General features: G+C 35.0%; 1 non-coding gene across 1 annotated transcript; it reads left to right on the forward strand.

Moving 5' to 3' along the window:
- Positions 1-787: 787 nt before the first annotated feature.
- On the forward strand, positions 788-894 carry LOC141670202 (small nucleolar RNA R71). The gene has a single exon (XR_012554444.1). It is a non-coding gene; the product is annotated as a small nucleolar RNA R71 (small nucleolar RNA).
- The last annotated feature ends 20,511 nt before the right edge of the window (positions 895-21,405 follow it).

The raw sequence follows: 21,405 nt of genomic DNA on the forward strand, positions 1-21,405 counted from the left end.
GGCGTTCACCTATTCTTCAACTTCCCTCTTGCCTGGATTGGCTTCTGTGTCACTAAGAAGCGTTCCTGGTGGGTGATTCAATAATGCATTAGCAATTTGCCCTATTTGGTTTTCCAGAGTCTTGATAGAAATAGCATGGCTTTGGCATATAAGAGCCTGGTTTTTGCACATAAGCCGCAACTCCTACAATTCAGATTTTTCATTCGAAAATAGACCTACATCATGATTTTGTTGTTGAATTTGGAGTTGTTGTTTTGGTGCAATTTGTTGCTGAAAACTAGGAGGGTTGAATAGCTTATTTCCAAACTGCTGGAACGGCTGTTGCATCGCATTCTGATTGTTGCTCCAGCTGAAGTTAGGATGATTCCAGTTGTCAGGATGATAAGTGTCTGGAACTGGTTGCTGCGATCTCTGAAAGTTGCTCACAAACTGAGCTGAGTCACTAGATGTAGCGCATTGCTCCGTCGCATACGAACCTGCACACAGCTCACAAACACTAATTATCTGTTTAACACCATAGTTAGCCAGAGAATCGATCTTCATAGACAATGCCTTTAGTTGAGCAGTGATAGCCGTAGCTGTATCCACTTCAAGAACTCCTGCTACCTTGCCCTGTGGACATCTCTGGGTTGGATACCGATATTCATTAGCAGCCATCAGTTCAATTAGATCATAAGCTTCCTCATAGCTCTTTGCCCATAATGCTCCACCTGCTGCTGCATCGAGCATGGGTCTGGACTGTGCTCCCAACCCATTGTAAAAATAATTGATGATCATCCAATCATGCATTCCATGATGAGGACACTTCCTAAGCATCTCCTTGTAGCGCTCCCAAGCTTCATATAAAGATTCTCCTGATTGCTGCGCAAATTGAGTTAGAGCATTCCTAATTGCAGCTGTCTTCGCCATAGGGAAGAATTTAGTAAGAAACTTCTGAGCAAGATCTTCCCAAGTAGTAATCGAACCAGCTGGTAGAGAGTGTAACCAGCTCTTAGCCTTGTCCCTCAGAGAGAATGGGAAAAGTCTCAGCTTAATAGCATCTTCAGAAACACCATTGAACCTGAAGGTGTCGCAGATCTCTATGAAATCCCTAATGTGCGTATTGGGATCTTCCATTGGAGAACCCCCAAACTGGACTGAAGTCTGTACCCATTGAATTATGCCAAGATTGATCTCAAAGGTATTAGCTGTGATAACTGGCCGAATAATGCTAGATTGAATGTCATTGATCTTGGGTTGAGAAAAATCCATCAAGGCTTTCGTTCGTGCTGCTGGATCTCCCATTGTAATGAGTACCAGAAACACAAATAAATAAACCGTGAAAGTAAAAGAATCCAAGTCAGTGAACTTTAACGACCACCGATGACAAGCACATAAGCTAAAAATTAACACCGAGTCCCCGGCAGCGGCGCCAAAAACTTGTTAGGGTGAAAACACGCGCTAATATTCACGCAAGTATACGCGTTCGCAAGTAACATAAGATATAAATCATATTCGTTCCCACTGAGACTGGTTTAGGTTAAGTTCAATTTATGCACCTATGCAACAATGTATGATTATTGCTCAATGCTAAGACAAATAATAAATTGGGTTTTTATTAAACTAAGAGATTATACTAAATAACATTAACTAAGAGAATTGAGGTTGAATTACCATATATGACAAACATGGGATTCTAACTTCATTAAATACTTCATTCAATAGCCTTTTCATTCTTAAACTTATCATGTGATGGTGATGACACTAATCAGACAACACAAAACTGATAAACGCCAACTTTCTTTGCACGAGTATCATTCTACCAGACTTCCACAAAAGAGATAGAAGCTGAATAGGCACCAATTATATTGAAACCCTATATGTCTATAGAATTTGACAACATAACGGTTTAAGCATAAGTTATCCATAATGATTATATAGGGCAAGTAAAACGGTTAGAGTTACCTACGAATCATGCATACACATACATGAACCTATGCTAGCATGACAAGTTCTAAACCTCTATATTCATTGTCGCTTTAATAGAGATTAACACGCTATCTTATATGTTAGCTACGCACATAAGACGAATAATCACAACCAATACTAGGATATCAATCAATCACCACACACCAAGATATCAAAATAATTAACTATTGAAATCCATAAGTATATCCGCTAGAACCCCATGATAACGATTAGCCCATAATCGAACTCATCGTCACCATAGGTTCCAATGAAAGCATGGTATAAAACAAGGTCTTAATAAACTGAATAATAATTAAAGTACGATTAAATGAGATCTAGGTTCAACAAGAACGAAAACGAGCATCCAAAGTTACAACTAATTCAAAGAATCACAAGTTAAAAACAAGATCTTCTTTTTCAGAGTTGTTCTGTGCTTCTAGGTCTTCTCCTTGGTATCCCAATCTTCCATGATGATGAAAACCCTTTTTTTTAAGTATATATACGCCCCTAGTGGACCTGACCCTTAAAATCGTCAAATTTCACTCAAAAAAGGATTTTTTAGTGAAATCAGCGACCAGCCGCGCCCTGAGCGTCTCTGCTGAGCGGCCGCTCAGCTCTCTGGAAAAAATTCTGATGAATCTTGTTTTGGCCATAACTTGAGTTCTACACGTCAGAATTAGGCGATTCAACTGCCCACGCGAAGCTAACGAGATTCTATACAACTTGAAAATGGCATTGGCTTCCAATTCTGATCACTTTTTATCATATTTCCTTTAAAAGCTCTTTTCTTCATATAACTGATACTTGAAATGCAATAACACAAAAACACATCAAAATACCAACAACTTGAGTCCAAAACACCAATTTAAGCTTGTAATAAAGCATTCCAAGTGGATATTAAATCCACTTATCAATCACCAGTATATTGGGATGAAGTCGGAGAACGTAAAATACTTGGACCCGAGTTGGTATAACAGACAAAGGAAGTTGTTGAGGTTATTTAGAAAAGGCTAATTACAGCGCAGGATCATCAAAGGAAATATGCAGACCAATCCAGAAAGGATATGGAATTCGAAGAAGGAAATCTAGTGTTACTAAAAGTGTCACTGTGGAAAGGATTATCGAGATTCGGAGTGAAAGGGAAGTTGAGCCCTAGATACGTTAGACCTTTTGAAATTTTGAAATGTGTCGGCAAGGTAGCATACAAGTTGGCGTTACCCCCGCACATGGAACATATTCATAATGTTTTTCACGTATCGATGCTTAAGAAGTATAATCCAGACTCTAAGCATGTAATCGAGTATGAGACGATAGAACTTCAGGAAGATTTATCATATGTAAAGAATCCAATAGAGATTCTAGAAAAGAGAGAGAAGGTATTGAGAAATAAAGTTGCGAATTTAGTAAGAGTATTGTGGAGAAACCCTAAGGTTGAAGAATCAACCAGGGAGTTAAAAAGTGAAATGCGAGGAAAGTACCCTCAGTTGTTTACTTAGGAGATTCTGAGGACAAAATCCTTTTAAGGGGGGAGGATGTAATATCCGGGACATGACGTGTAATTCTTTTTATCAATAAATGATTATTATGTGAATTTTGGTGAATTATTTGATGATTGGTGTGGTTATGTGGATGTTTATATGTGGTAAAGTCTAGGTATGTCAATTTTATTATGTCCAAAATAAAATATAGATAATTAATGTATTTTTCTGGTAATTTTTAGAGTATTATATGATTTTATATTGATTTATGAATTTATTGATTATTTTCTGAAGAATTACAAAATTATCTTATAAAGCTGGGAATCGTTCAACCTCAACCGCTTTTATATTTTTACAACCCGAAACTCTTCCGAAAACTCCTTCCTAACCTAATCTGGTAATTCCGGACATATTCCATGTTTTGACTTTTTCGATCCGGATTACGGTTTGACCTGTGCGCGGCCAAGCGCAAAATTTTCGATACAATAACCCTTTTCGATAACAATATTTTCGTACAAAGCATTTTATAAAATCCCGGTTTTGATAATTATCTATAACTTTTGATACTTATCCAGAACTGGATAATGCTTATCCAAAACAGGATTGTGTTTATCCAAAATGTTATCCGATAGGATCGTTAAACAACGTATTTATCGATCCAACACGATCCAGAACGTACTAATATTCCGTAAATATAAATAGCCCTTTTCTTATTTCATTTTACTCGTAAAATCATAATCAGACAGCACAAACTAGTAAAACACAGAGAAAACCCAAATAAAATACTACGTTCTTGAAAATCAATCGCACAAATGAAGGCATTATCGAACTCTGATTCGGGCGTGCAATATATCAAAACGAACTCTCAAAAAACTCTTTCTGAATCAACCATCCATTTTTGTGCAGAAATCAAGGTATTTTTCTTATTTATTTATTTAATTTTGAATTATTTATGGATTAAATTAAGATTTTTTTTCTTGATATTTTTGATATGATTTGATGGAATAATCATGTAGATCTTTTCTTCCTGGTCATTTTGGTATATTATATGAATAATTTGGAGTTCAATAACATGTTCAAATTGCTGTTTGATTCTCGAATTGAAGAACTAGGGTATATGTGTTTGAATGTTCTTAATTGAAAATTAGGCGTTTCTTTGTTAGAGATTATTAGATGAAATTCATTGCATGATTATGTAGATCATGGAAAACAAATCAAATGATGTATAGCTAGCTAACAGACGGTTCCTGGATTGCTCTAATCGAGCTTCGCCGTGAAATGAACCCAGGTGGCGGCGGAATTTTCAGGCGACGATTCCGACAGTTTTATTGATTGGTTGACAATTCTGATTGCATAATCTTGTTCTTGGCCTCACAGAGTTTATCTCCTATTAATTTCATCAATTTCTAGACTGATATACAGTCGTCGGAAAAGCTTCAGGCTGGCGACCATGGCTTCTCCAGCGGTCGGGGACGGTGATTGTAACAATTAAAGTTTAGTCCCGTGAGTTTTGCAGTATTTTCATTCCAGTCCATGTACTTTCAGAAGTTTATAAAAATAGGATTTTTGTTTTGTTTATTTTTAAAAATTATATTTTCTTTTTATAAATTTTTCAGAAATTGATTTTTATTATTTTAAAACTTCAAAAATTTATAATTTCTTTTCCGAAAATTATTTTTTATTATAAAATAAATCTTAATTATTTAATTAATTAATTTTAGTTGATAATTAATTACTTAATTAGTCAATTAATTTAAATATTAATTGATTAATTAATTTAATTAGTTATTAATTAATCTTAATTGATTTCATAATTGGATTTAATTATTTATTTTTGATTTAAAAATTCTGAAAAATAGTTTCGAGCTTTAAAATATTATTTTAAAATATTTTAAAAGCTCGAAAATTATTATAAAATTATTTTAAAGTTAGATTCGGGTGTTCAAACTCTATTATTTAATTATAAAATGATTCGAAGTCCCATTTAATTCCGAAAAATGTTCAAAAATTCGTATTAAATACTTGGAAAATCATTTTGACCCAGAATCTTCTATGAAAATTTATTTGGATTGAATATCTTACGTGCTATGTGTTATATGTGATCTGACTGCTGTATAATATGATTGTATGTGTGTTGTTTGACTGTTTTGCTATAACTTTCAATCCGTACATCGGATTTGGGTGAAACGAATGGTAGATAGAAGCATTTATCGAATAAGATGAGATGAGAAGTAGTGTTGATAAGTATATGTGATGTCTAACAGAGGAAGCGATACGTAGAAAAGGGAAGCAAGTGGTCAGTGAGTGGGAACCAATTGACAAGTGTTAGTAAAGTGAAAGCGAACTGATAAGGCAAGTGTCCTTCAACTTTCTTGTAATATAATTGTGAGTACTTTTAAACTCTTTTCATTATATTGCAGTTATTCTCAGTAGTTCTTACTCTGTATTGCCAGTACTTTTAAGTACTTAACCCTAAACCCTGATTCTTATTAATCTTGAGCCGTAAGCCTGATTTCTTGTGAACCATTGAGTGTTGAATTCTTGGATACGAACCATACATGTCCGATACTGTTGGATATATTTGAGATGTCATGTCTAATATGTTTCATGTTTAGTTTTCAGATCTTAACAAACAGGAAATATCAGTACTTGCTGGAATTAGTACTTACTGGAAGTCAGGACTTAGTGTCATATCAAGACTTAAGGTCATATCATAACTTAAGTACGAGAGGATTTACAGTTACGGAATGAAGCTGATTAACAGTAGAAGATCGAGACTAATACAGAAGAAGATATGCAAGGAAAGAGTTAGAGGACTAGAAGAATTATATAAGATATCTGATTGATATATTCCATATCAATTAGAAGTTATCTTGTAACTGTGTACTATATAAACACAGACATAGGTTTATACTTTATGTGTTATCATTATCGAGATGATTATATATTGTAACCTAGCAGCTCTCGTGATATTTGTTCATCACTGAGAGAGAACAGTTCCATTGTAACAGAGTTTATTATATCGAATACATCTGTTTCTTGTTACTTATGTTCTAAATCGATTTGATTGTATTCTACACTATATTCAACCCCCTTCCACAGTGTTGTGTGACCTAACAAGTGGTATCAGAGCCTATCTGTTAACACACATACAGTAAAGATCCAAAACAATCATCTCTGAAGAAGCAAAAAATCCAACCAAGCCCTCCAAAATTGAAGAAACTCCAAAGACTCAAACCCACAGTCGATATGAGACTATTAGGGTTCCCATGTTGAGACCTTCTGAGTATCCCATATGGAAAGTGAAGATGGATATGTTTCTGGAAGCTACAGATCCAGAATACCTTGACAGAATTAATGAAGGACTACATAAGCCAACCAAGCTCTCTGTTGTAGTTGCAGATCAGCCAGCAAAGACCGTACTAAAGGAGAAAAGAGAAAAGTGAGTATACAACTGAAGATATCTCATCTATTGCCAAGGATGCAAAGGTAAGGCATTTGCTGCATAGTGTAATTGATAATGTCATGTTAAATAGGGTAATTCACTGCAAGACTGCAAAGGAGATATAGGATGCTTTGGAGATAAGATGCCAGGGAACTGATATAATCAAGAAGAACATGATGACTATACTCACTCAAGAGTATGAGCACTTTGACTCCAAAAGTGATGAGTCATTAACTGACTTATATGACAGGTTTGTCAAACTCTTGAATGATCTGTCACTGGTGGACAAGGAATATGATCTTGAAAATTCAAATCTAAAATTCCTTTTAGCTCTTCCTGAAAGTTGGGATTTGAAGGCTACTATTATAAGAGATAATTATGTTCTTGATGAAACTACTCTTGATGAAATTTATGGTATGCTTAAGACTTATGAACTTGAGATGGATCAAAGAAGCAAAAGACAAGGGAGAAAGTCAAGAACAGTTGCTCTTAAGGCTGAGGAGGAATTCCCCAAAGTGACTGTCTCAAAGAAAGGCAAAGGAAAAGCTCTCATCACAAAGTCTGATTCAGAATCATCAAGTTCTGATGATGATGATTCAGAAACTGAAAGTTTACCTGAAGTAGATGCTGATGAAGAGATGATGAAATTGTGTGCTCTTATGGTGAAGGGTATCACAAAGATAGCCTACAGGAAATTTAGAAGGGGAAAGAAGTTTTTCAAGAAGGTTGGAAGTTCTGATAAGAAGGGATTCAGAAAATTTGAAGGTAGAGAAGGAAAGTCTGACAGAGGAGATTACTCAAATGTCAAATGCTACAATTGTGGTGAAAGAGGCCACATATCTCCTGACTGCAAGAAATGAAAGAGTGACAAAGGCAAGGCACTTGTCACAAAGAAGAAAAGCTGGATAGACACTTCAGATTCTGAAGATGAGGTGAACTATGCCTTGATGCAAATGCTGGTGGCAGCCCTGAAACTGCTGAGTTGAAGGTACCTCAAACAACTTATGCCTTTCATACTGATGATATTAATGAGTTGAGATTATATCTTAAAACCATGTTTATTAGCTACAGAGATCAAACTTTAACATGTGAAAGATTAACTTCTGAAAATCTTGCTTTTAAGAAAAAGAATGATTATTTAGAGAAGGAGTTAGTTATGTTCCATCAAACTGAGAAAGAGAGAGATGATGCTTTTTATGTTAGAGATGAATTACTGAAATTGAATAAATATCTAAAAACTGAGTTAGAAAAAGAAAAAGAGATTATTAGGACTTGGACTAACTCTGGAAGAATAACTCAGAATTTGTTAAGTAGTGGAAACTGGAAAGAGGGCTTAGGTTATGGAGATGACAAAACTAAAAAGGGAACTGAACAAATTGAGCCAATTGTTGTTAAACAAACTGTTAAGCCAAAGGTAAATCCTGTTAAGTTTGTAGCTAAATGTTGGATTTTAATCGCAGCGGAGGCATGACAAAACACTTTTACACATATAAAATCCAAATAAAAGCATATAAATCGTGGTAAAAATATAGGGATCGAATCTAACCTTTAAAATAATTCGGAGACAACGATCAAAGATCCTTAGCAGTTGCTCCTCAAGTGTGAAGCACTCCACCGGTATCCACCAAGAAAATGATGTTAAGGAGGAGGAAGGAGGTGGAGAGAATTGGGTTTTCCAAACTTTTTAGGTTTTGGGGTACCAATAAAATATAGGGTCTATAATAGTATATTTATAGGCAAAATTTTTAGCTGAATTTTTCCCATAAATATTATTATTATTATCCCATTTATTATTCTCATTAATAATTAAAACACCTTTTAATTATTAATCCTTTTTCTAAACACTTTAGAAATAATTCTCTCTCTTGATTTAATTTCCAAAAATTAAATCCTTAATTAATAATATTAAGAACTTTTCTTAATTAATTTATAATCAATTAAATCTCATTTAATCAATTATTAAATTTGCCAATTAATTATTTATTTCACAAATAAATAATTATTAGCCATTATTAATTAATTCCTCCACCATTAAATCATTCTCTTTTTATGGTGTGACCCTGTAGGTTCAATATTAAGCCGGTAGTAGAAATAAATAATAATAAAACTATTTTATCATTATTTATATAAATTCTCTAATTTATTAAATATGATTAATTAATTAATCATATTTATTCTACATCGTGAGGGATACTTCTCAGCATATCGCGACTATCCGGATAATATGAATTCACTGCTTAGAATACCAAGAACCTATTCAGTGAATAGTTACCTTACAATAAACTCCTTCTACCCTATAATGTCCCGATTAAATACAAGGCATGGATCTCGTGTCAAGCCTATCTAATTTAATCACTTGATTACCATTTACTATGCGTAGTTCTATGCAAATTAGAAACTCCTTTCTAATTTCATTCACTCTGGCCAGAGATTCCTGAACTAGCATAAGTGGATCAGCCTTGAACATTCGCTTCCTTCACTGGAAGGGGTAGATCCTTTATTGATCATACACTATCTTCGTGTACAAATTCCTATACCCAGTAGAGCCCTAATAATTGTCCCTGGAGACTAAGAACTAAACCAATGCATAGTTCAGTGTACACAAGATGACTATGATGACCTCAAGTCTAAGGATACTTGTACAACTATCACTATGTGAACAACTGCTGACACGTGAGTGAACTCCATCAGTTGTTCATCTGTGCGAGTCATGTTCAGTGAACTTATTCCATAATAAGCACCTACATACTAGCTATTGTGACACCACACAAATGTCTATGAGAACAGACATCCTTCATAATGAAGCAGGCATAGTATGTACCGATCTTTGCGGATTATTAATTACAAGTTAGTAATCCTACGACCAGGAACTATTTAAGTTTAGAGTTATCATCTTTTAGGTCTCACTATTATGATCTCATCATAATCCATAAAAGGCTTTACTCTAAACTATGGTATATCTTATTTAAACACTTAAATAGATAAAGCCCGTAATAAAAACTAAACAAGTCTTTTATTAATATCAATGAAATCAAAACAGATTATATAAAAAGTTATTCCTAAATCCTAATACATGATTGGACTTAGGACATATTCCTTTCAATCTCCCACTTGTACTAAAGCCAATCACTCTGGTATCTAATACCCATCTAGTCTTTATGACGATCAAAGTGACTTTCAGAAAGTAGCTTTGTGAGTGGGTCTGCTATGTTGTTATGTGTGTCAACTCTATTTCAATACAATACAAGAAATGTTACCGCGCTCCCACTAACCCTTTCGTAGACGCATGGTTCATCTACGTTTTTGATAAAATCAAACTCTTTGATTGTCTCATCAAAACGAATGTTCCATCTTTCGAGAAGCCTGCTTTAAACCACATATGGTTCGCAGCAGCTTACACACTAGGTTTTCATTTCCCATAGTCGTAGTCGTAGTAAGCAGCAATCGCAAGCAAAATCCGAACTAATTTTAATAGGGCTATAGGTAAAAGGTTTCATCAAAGTCAATCCATTGCCTTTATTTGAATCCTTTTACCACAAGCCTGGCCTTATAGGTCTCCACCTGGCCATCTGCTCCAATCATTCTTTCGTATACCGTATACATAGATTCCATTTCGGATTTCATGGCACTATGCCATTTCTCTGATTCAACACTACTCATAGCCTCATTATAGGTCACAGGGTCATCATCATCAATGATCGACAACTCATTGTCATTCTCAATGACAAGGCCATATTTCCTCTCAGGTTGGCGAGACACTCTCCCTGATCTATGAATGGGCTGTTCCACAAAAGGTTGTTCAGTCAGAACAGGTGTTTCCACTTGAACCATAGTAGTTTGTGCTTCTTGAACTTCATCAAGTTCAATTTTGCTCCCACTGTTTCCTTCAAGGATAAACTCCTTTTCCAAGAAGGTAGCATGTCTGGAGACAAACACCCGATGATTGGTGTAAAAGTAATACCCTAAAATCTCTTTAGGAAATCCCACAAAACTACATTTTACGGATCGATATTCCAGCTTATCTGGGTCAACTTTCTTGACATAAGCTGGACATACCCAAATCTTAACGTGTTTAAGACTCGGTTTCCTTTCTTTCCATATCTCATACGGAGTTTGAGGAACAGATTTGGAAGGCACCATATTCAGTAAATATGCTGAGGTTTCCAATGCATAACCCCATAGGAATACTGGAAGATTTGCATAGCTCATCGTGGACCAAACTATGTCTAACAAAGTTCGATTTCTCCTTTCAGATACTAATCTGGAGGAGTCCACTGGGAGACTATACCATTTACTTTGAGATAATCCAGAAACTCTCCATTCAAGTATTCACCACCTCGATCTAATCGAAGAATTATAATACTATGTTTGGTTTGTTTCTCCACTTCATACTTATATTCTTTGAACTTTTCAAAGGCCTCAGACTTGTGTTTCATCAAACACATATCCGAATCTAGATCTATCATCTATGAAATTAATGAAGCATGAAAATCCACCCATGGCTTGCTTAGATATTGGTCCACATACATCTGTGTGTACCATTCCTAGCAAATTTGCAGTCCTCTCTCCATGTCTACTAAATGGAGACTGCAGTGCCACAATGAAGTGACATTTTCATCATCCCTTTTCTTTTATTAGTTTGTTCAATCTGAAGTAAATTATGCCACATATATACAGACCATTATTTAAAGTACCACGTCCATAAAGAATATTATCTCTAAGAATAGAACATTCATTATTCTCAATAATAAATGAAAATCCAGCCAAGTCTAACATGGGAATAATATTCCTCACAATCGAGGGAACAAAATAACAATTAATTAAAACAATAGTCTTGCCCGTAGGCATATGTAAATGAAATGATTCTACATCTTCAGCAGCAACTCTTGCTCCATTTCCCATCAGTAGAATCACCTCCTCTTCTTCAAGAGTCCTACTTCTCCTTGGTCCCTGCAACAAATTGCAGATTTAAGAACCACAGGCGGTATCTAATACCCAAGTAGAAATTTGATTTAATGACATATTCACTTCTATCATGAACATACCTGAATCAGAAGCGGTAGTCTCACTACCCTTCTTCTTCTTCAATTCTGCAAGGTAAACCTTGCAGTTCCTCTTCCAGTGCCCCACCTTGTTACAGTGAAAGCAAACAACTTTGCTCTTGGGGTCTTCAGCTTTTGGTGGAACTGGCGTTTTCTCACCTACTTTCTTCTTCTTGGAAGAGTTCCTCTTCCTTTTCTTAGTATTTGAACCTTCACCAATTAGAAGAACAGAACTCTTCTTAGGGGGAAATTCGATTCCGCAGTCTTCAACATGTTGTGGAGTTCAGGCAGGCTGACATCCAACTTATTCATGTGAAAGTTCACAATAAACTGCGAGAACGAACTCGGAAGCGATTGCAAGACCAAGTTTTGGCTCAGCTCCCCATCCATGGAAAAACCAAGTTGTCCAAGACGTTCAATCAAATTTATAATCTTAAGTACATGGTCATTCACAGATGATCCCTCAGACATCCTACAACCGAACAACTCCTTCGATATCTCATATCGAGCTGTCCTCCCTGCCACATCATACAACTCTTGTAGATGCATGAGGATAGTGTGAGCATCCATATGCTCATGTTGCTTTTGTAGCTCAATGTTCATGGAAGCTAGCATGATGCATTGAGCAACATTTGCATCATCTATCCACTTACGATACACAACATGTTCATCATTATGTGCATCACTAGCAGGTTCAGTAGGCTTAGGTGAGTCAATCACGTATTCCAGCTTCTCAATCCTGAGAACAATTCTCAAGTTTCGAAGCCAGTCAGCATAATTAGGACCAGTCAATTTGTGAGCATCCAGTATGCTCCAGAGTGATAGTGCAGAAGACATAATGTATATTGTAAATCTGTAAATGATAAACACATAACAACACTTAGCAAATATTCGATTTCATTTTAAAACACTATATGAATCGGGTCTTTATTCATAAGTGGCTCCCACTAGTTTATCTAATTTATTCAACCCCCTACGTGAAAAATTAAGCATTCATAATGCTAGTGGGAATAGGAATCCTACATTCCATTACACAACCCCGGCTGTGGCATGGAACACCATGTAATGTTCAATAGGCAGACAACTCTTGTCAATTACATCTAATGTTATTCCCTAATCAAACTTTAGCCTCTTGAATAATTGAGTCACGGCTGTGGCACGACAAACTCAATATTCTAAGTCAAGTCTAACCCAACATTCCGTACAATTGAATCAGTCCCCAAAAGCCCACGGCTGTGGCACGTAACGACCTTTAGATTCTTATTCAATGTACACATCTCTATGTAATAGACAAGTATTTCTTATTTCGAAATCAAAGCCCTCGGCTGTGGCATGAAACGACAATGATTCAAAAATAAGAACTACTTTTCTATCATGTTGGAAGGCTATGACCGACACAAGCCCGTTGTGCCATTGGCCAATTACTACTTGATATTATTTAATTTTAGAGGGATTATATTACGTTACAATCATAATCATATTATAAAGAGATTCTTCCTTTTAAAATAAATATTTCAAATCAATAATCAGATGATTCCCAGATCGGGTGGAGCATTGTCAAGAGGCATCACTTAATAACCCTTTCTTACAGATAGAAATCTGTTGTTGACAGAATCATCCTTTCTCTCATATCGAAAATTCATATTCTATTACGTGTTTCATAAACACAAGAATCTCATGATTGTATTCATAATATTATTATTAAGGTTATGAAACAATTTCACTATACTAGGTTGTCTAACAAATGCCTTATGTTCATTTAAGTTCACCTAAATCTATCATCGCATGATAAACTAAGCATATATCACATATATAAACATGAATAAACATCAAGGTAGGCATGTTATATCATCTAGGAAATTAGTCTAAGCATTATACATCTCTATGTATCACATGAAGCATTTAAAAGCAATTAAAAACAGTTAAAAACAGCTTTAAAACACTTTCGGAAATATAAACAGTTCAAAACTTTTATATAAACTAAAATTGATCAATCCATTAGATCCGTCTCGGAAAAACAAATCCAACGGTATATTGCACGCCCAAAACGGAGTTACGAAACTCCCAGAAAATCAAATTTAATGTGGACAGTCGGGCTGTAACGCATTACAGGAACGCGTTACAAGCCCTATAACGCATTCCAGTGATGCGTTACAGCCCTTTTAAGCCATTAAAAGGTGTAACGCATTCCGTGAATGCGCCACAGGGTGTAACGCATTCCCGGAATGCGCGATACCCCTTTATTTTTATTTTTTTTTCTTTCCTGCAGCAGCCGCCGTCTTTTATTCTCGATCTCCGTGCTGCAACAGACTTTTGTGTCTTTTCTTGTTTCAACGTGCATCACAGACAGCAGACAAGCAGATATATTGCAGATATATATATAACTTAATATACATATATATATACTTATTTAATTACGAATTTAATTGTAAGAACTTCAAAAATTCATAATAAAAAATCTATACATCATAAAATTATGAAAAAAATACCTAGACGATCTACAACACTTGTAGAACCCAGATCAACATTCAAAATTATTCTGAGAAACGATTTCTCATCAGACAAAATTAATCCATGATATAAGTTATAAAAATCATAATAAATTCATACAAGCACATAAAATTCTGAAATTTTTACCACAGATCTATATGCATACAACCTATGCTCTGATACCATTGTTGGATTTTAATCGCAGCGGAGGCATGGCAAAACACTTTTACACATATAAAATCCAAATAAAAGCATATAAATCGTGGTAAAAACATAGGGATCGAATCTAACCTTTAAAATAATTCGGAGACAACGATCAGAGATCCTTAGCAGTTGCTCCTCAAGTGTGAAGCACTCCACCGGTATCCACCAAGAAAACGATGTTAAGGAGGAGGAAGGAGGTGGAGAGAATTGGTTTTTCCAAACTTTTTGGGTTTTGGGGTACCAATAAAATATAAGGTCTATAATAGTATATTTATAGGCAAAATTTTCAGCTGAAATTTTCTCATAAATATTATTATTATTATCCCATTTATTATTCTCATTAATAATTAAAACACCTTTTAATTATTAATCCTTTTTCTAAACACTTTAGAAATAATTCTCTCTCTTGATTTAATTTCCAAAAATTAAATTCTTAATTAATAATATTAAGAACTTTTCTTAATTAATTTATAATCAATTAAATCTCATTTAATCAATTATTAAATTTGCCAATTAATTATTTATTTCACAAATAAATAATTATTAGCCATTATTAATTAATTCCTCCACCATTAAATCATTCTCTTTTTATGGTGTGACCCTGTAGGTTCAATATTAAGCCGGTAGTAGAAATAAATAATAATAAAACTATTTTATCATTATTTATATATATTCTCTAATTTATTAAATATGATTAATTAATTAATCACATTTATTCTACATCGTGAGGGATACTTCTCAGCATATCGCGACTATCCGGATAATATGAATTCACTGCTTAGAATACCAAGAACCTATTCAGTGAATAGTTACCGTACAATAAACTCCTTCTACCCTATAATGTCCCGATTAAATACAAGGCATGGATCTCGTGTCAAGCCTATCTAATTTAATCACTTGCTTACCATTTACTATGCGTAGTTCTATGCAAATTAGAAACTCCTTTCTAATTTCATTCACTCTGGCCAGAGATTCCTGAACTAGCATAAGTGGATCAGCCTTGAACATTCGCTTCCTTCACTGGAAGGGGTAGATCCTTTATTGATCATACACTATCTTCGTGTACAAATTCCTATACCCAGTAGAGCCCTAATAATTGTCCCTGGAGACTAAGAACTAAACCAAAGCATAGTTCAGTGTACACAAGATGACTATGATGACCTCATGTCTAAGGATACTTGTACAACTATCACTATGTGAACAACTGCTGACACGTGAGTGAACTCCATCAGTTGTTCAGTTGTGCGAGTCATGTTCAGTGAACTTATTCCATAATAAGCACCTACATACTAGCTATAGTGTCACCACACAAATGTCTATGAGAACAGACATCCTTCATAATGAAGCAAGCATAGTATGTACCGATCTCTGCGGATTATTAATTACCAGTTAGTAATCCTACGAGCAGGAACTATTTAAGTTTAGAGTTATCATCTTTTAGGTCTCACTATTATGATCTCATCATAATCAATAAAAGGCTTTACTCTAAACTATGGTATATCTTATTTAAACACTTAAATAGTTAAAGCCCATAATATAAACTAAACAAGTCTTTTATTAATATCAATAAAATCAAAACAGATTACATAAAAAGTTATTCCTAAATCCTAATACATGATTGGACTTAGGACATATTCCTTTCACTAAAACTGTAAAGTCTGATTCTGAAATGATGAAAGAGTCTGAGACAGAAGTTAAGGAGAAGTTTACTTCTGACAAATTAGAACATGATAAACCAGCTGAAGTCAACACAGGCTTAATGGCAAAGAAGCAGCTTAAGCATAAGATGAAATAAATAAGGAATGTCAACAAGGTTAAGGCAACTAGGAAAAATAGGAATGGAAAGGAAGGTGTGAATAAAAGCAATAATTATATGCCTGTTCCTAATGCTCCTAGAAAGAAATGTTATAACTGTGGAAACTCTAACCATATTTCTTCTTTTTGCAGGAAGAATAAGAATATAAACTCTTTATCTTCTAAGTCAGGAGTAAAGAGTCAGTCTGTTAGGTTTAAGCCACAAAATCCTTGTTTTCATTGTGGTAGTTTATGGAATTCCATTTATACTTGTAAGGAATATCATAGTTTATACTATGATTATTATCAAATAAAACCTTCTTTGAAGAAAGTTGCTTTCATTCCTTCTAGTGTAAAACATGAAGCAAAGTCTGATATAAGTTCTGATAAACAGCATGTTAGCATAAACTCTGATATTAAATCCGCTGCAAATGCTAACAAACTTAATAAGGCCAAAGGATCCAAGCAAGTCTGGGTCCTTAAAACTAACCATTAGTGGTCTTTGTGATTGCACGACAACATGAGAAATATCCTAGTACTGGATAATGGATGTTCAGGACATATAACTGGAAATAAAGCCCTGCTCTCAGACTTTGTGGAGAAAGCTGGCCCAGAAGCTTCTTATGGAGATGGCAACTTGGGAAAAACTCTGGGATATGGAAATATTAATCTTGTGAATGTCATCATTGAAACAGTAGCTCCGGTCTCAGGACTTAAACACAATCTGTTGAGTATAAGTCAAATATATGACAGAGGTTATCATGTGGATTTCTTTGAAGAACACTGTGAAGTTGTAAGCAATTCTACAGGAAAAGTGGTTCTGAAGGTTACAGGCATGGTAACATTTATGAAGACAGACTTTCAACAAGTACTGATGGTTCTGCAATCTGACTGTTGAGTAGAGCATCAATTGAATAAAGCTGGAATTGGCCCAAAAGACTCTCTCATTTAAACTTTAACAACATAAATGAGCTTATAAAGAAAGATCTTGTGAGAGGACCGCCAAAATCAGTATTTGCTCCTGATGGCCTTTGTGATTCATGTCAAAAGGCAAAACAAAGAAAATCTTCTTTCAAGAGCAAAACTGAGTCATCAATTCTTGAGCCTTATCACTTACTGCATGTTGATCTATTTGGTCCAGTCAATGTCATGTCTATTGCAAAGAAGAAATATGCTATGGTTATAGTGGATGAGTTCACAAGGTACACTTGGGTGTACTTCTTGCACAAGAAGAATGAAACTGCATTTACTCTAACTGATCATGTCAGACAGCTGGATAAGTTGGTCAAAGAATCTATTAAAATAATAAGGAGTGATAATGGCACTAAGTTCAAGAATTTAAATATGGAAGAGTTCTGTAAAGACCATGGAATGAAACAAGAATTTTCTGCACCTGGAACTCCTCAGCAAAATGGAGTTGTAGAAAGAAAGAACATGACTCTCATTGAAGCTGCACGCACTATGCTTGATGAAGCAAAGTTGCCAACCTATTTTTGGGCTGAAGTTGTGTAGACTACTTGTTTTACACAGAATGCAACACTTATAAACAAGTATGGAAAAACACCATATGAGATGGTGAAGAAAAGGAAGCCAAATATGAAATACTTTCTTGTATTTGGTTGCAAGTGTTTTGTTCTTAAGACTCATCCTGAGCAGCTGTCAAAATTCGATCTAAAAGCTGATGAAGGAATTTTTGTTGGATATCCACTTTCCACAAAAGCCTTCAGAGTCTATAATTTAAGAACAAGGGTTGTCATGGAATCTATCAATGTCTCTTTTTATGATAAGAAGATTACTGGACTTGAAGATTTCAATGATCATGATCAGCTGAGATTTGAGGATGAAGACTTAAATTCTGATTCTGTAAATTCTGATGACTTAAACTCTGAACCTGTAAGTACTGATGTCATTGAATCTGTGGTAACAACTCCAAAGGAAAATGCACCTGTCCAGGGGGAGCAAATATGTTTATGTTCTTTTCCAGTTAAGATGGAAACTGGTGGTGGCGAGGATCCCCAGTCAAGTGTGCAAGTTAGGTTTTCAGGTTGAAATGGAATAAGCTAGCGGAAGTTGTATGGCTTGGTGTGTGTTAAAAGTTTGTAATAAAGTTTAACTTCAGATGTAAGATAAATAAATTTGGGACTTGGTACGTTTGTAATAAATAAGATTGTGGCTTGTGGACATACTTTGAACTGTTGTGATCCGTGGTTATGCTAAATAGGGTCATTGTATATATTGTTATATATATGGTGTGTGTGTGTGTGTTGTGGACCCCAAACTTCTGACCTGGGTTTGGAGGGCGCCACTGCAATGCCAAGACTCTCAGTCCACAGGAAGTTTATGATGCTATTACAGAAGTCTACAAGGCACAACTCAAGGCTTTTCACCTCATTGGTAAAGCATTACAACAGACACTGAATAGTCATCAAGACAGGATCAGGAGATTGGTGAAAGATAAACTAGATTACCTAATTCCATCTCAGGTAGAAATCAAAAATAAGTTCAAAAAGTTTGCTGAGCAAATGGCCGGGTTTGATGTCACTCGTATGGAGCAAAACATCAAGAACTTAAAAAAATAATTTCTGGCTCTTCATGAAGTTGTCCAAAATCAAATCACCAACAACAATGATACAAGAGTCAAGTTGGACCAACTCCACCAAGCCAGATATGAACCCTCAGCATTATTGATGGAGGGAATCAAGGAATATGTTCAAGACACCTTTGGTGCTCCTCTCTCCTCAAGCCCACAACAACCAATCTCCACCTCAACAAATCTCCAAATCCAGTCTCTCCAACTACAAGTATCCAATCTGCAAGCCTTCAATGATTCAATTACGTCACAGGTCACTACTCTCACTAACTTAGTGCAGAATCAGTAAAATGACATAAGGTCCATAGTAGACTCCCACAAACATCTCCAAATGCAAAATTTTGTCTATTTGGGAGCTATTATGGGTGTTTTAAAAATTCTTCTAAATGCATTGCCTGAAGCTGTAAGGCCGGAAATTCCAACTCCTCTACTCCTGCCTGCTACCAAGACTAAGGGGGAAATAGAAGCTAGGATTCAACAATCTAAAGAAGCTGGACTACAATCAAAGGAAGCTGGAAAATCTACATCCCACTCTGGCTAAAGCTCTGCTAAAATTAAAATCTCTCAAGATGTTAGTAAAGATAGACTCCAGAAGGCAGCAGAAGGACCCTGTCAAGACAAGGAGTTCAATGAGCTACTAGCTGTGCTAAGAGTCTCACTTCACAATAACTACATCACTCGTAAGAGAGCTTTGGTCAACAACATCAATTTTATGAGAGTGGTGATCGTAAAGGTTGGGAACTTCTTGGAGAAAAGGATAGTGGCCAATGTTAATGATTATGGTTTGGATAGGTGTCTACAAATGTCTCTTTCAAATATCCAATCCATGAGAGCATTTAAGCTGTATGTCATAATTGACAAAGTTAATCCAGTTATTTCAGAGGACACCCAATTGGTCAATGAACTTAAAAAGGCCCAGATAGATGCTTTCCCTGAAGCCTATCTTTGTTAGGAATATGTCATAGGCTTGATGATAAGTTCACCAAAACACCTTAGTAGATTTAATTTAGAGATTTTGTAGCTCTCAACAAATGATTTACTTTAACATCCGTTGAGAGAGTAACTTATGTCTTAATAAATTTTGTAACACATTACTGCATACTACAATACCTTAGAGATATATAAGTTGTAGGATATTCAAAGTCATGTTGCCTACTAGACTGATATGCAAAATAGGTTGGCCAATTGTATATATTAGATGCTTTATAATTTTGCATAAGTGAAATGGAGTTAAATGCTATGGAAGACTTTCAACGGATGATTCTACAAGGTTTCAACGGATGATCAAAGTCACATTCAACGGATGATCCAACACAGTTTCAACGGATGATCCAATGAAGATTCAACAGATGTTCTAATTCAAATTGCAGTTGATAGTGACTTGACAGTCACATGGGTTGATTATATACAAATGGAATGTGGCAGCCTATATACAGGTTTTAGAGAACAAAGAAGCATTTCCGTTTCCATGCTTACTTGAAGAAAATCAAAGATACTGGATCGAGAAATGAAGAAGTATGTGATTAGACAAAGACACATTTTGTTTTATTAGTTTGTCTTATTCACTTGTATCTTGGTAATATATAAATCAATAGTAGCTAGAAGTAAATCAAGCAATCAACAAGAGAAATAGAAAAAGCTGTATCTGTGAAGAATTTCTATGTTCCTTGTAATTCTACTTGTAAGCAGCTGTGTGCAAACCTTACATCACAGACTTCTCAATCTTAGATATATCTCAGGTGGAAAAGTTCAATCCACCAGAAATTTTTTAAATACATGTGTTTAAATACTTTGTGTTTGATTAAATCAATAATTTCATTCCGCACTTTTGCTTAATGAAACATTGTTATAAATTTGAGATAGAGTAGTTCTTGAAATCGAAAAAGAACTAGAATTACGTTCAACCCCCCTTCTGTAATTCTTTGTTAGAATGTTTGGGAATAACAATTGGTATCATAGCAAGTTCTTGAAGTACAAAGATTTTAAAGATCACAACAACAAACAAGATGAGCATAAAAGATGTTGGTGTAAAAATCCCATTTCTGGACAAAGACAACTATCACCACTGGAAGCTGAAAATGCACTGCATCTCCTCTTTCATGATGAATAATATGTGGATTGTGTAGTATCTGGGATATCGCGTGTAATTATTTTTATCAATAAATGATTTTTATGTGATTATTATGTGATTTTTGGTGAATTATCTGATGATCGGTGTCGATATGTGGATGCTTAAATGGGCTAAAGTATAAGTATGTTAATTTTATTATGTCCATAATAAAATAAAGATAATTAAGGTATTTTTCTGGTAATTTTTGGGCTGTTATATGATTTTATATTGATTTATGAATTTATTAATTATTTTCTGAATAATTACAAAATTGTTTTATAAAGCCGGGAATCGTCAGACTTCAA

This window comes from Apium graveolens, chromosome 6, assembly GCF_009905375.1.
Source record: "Apium graveolens cultivar Ventura chromosome 6, ASM990537v1, whole genome shotgun sequence".
Lineage (NCBI taxonomy): Eukaryota > Viridiplantae > Streptophyta > Magnoliopsida > Apiales > Apiaceae > Apium > Apium graveolens.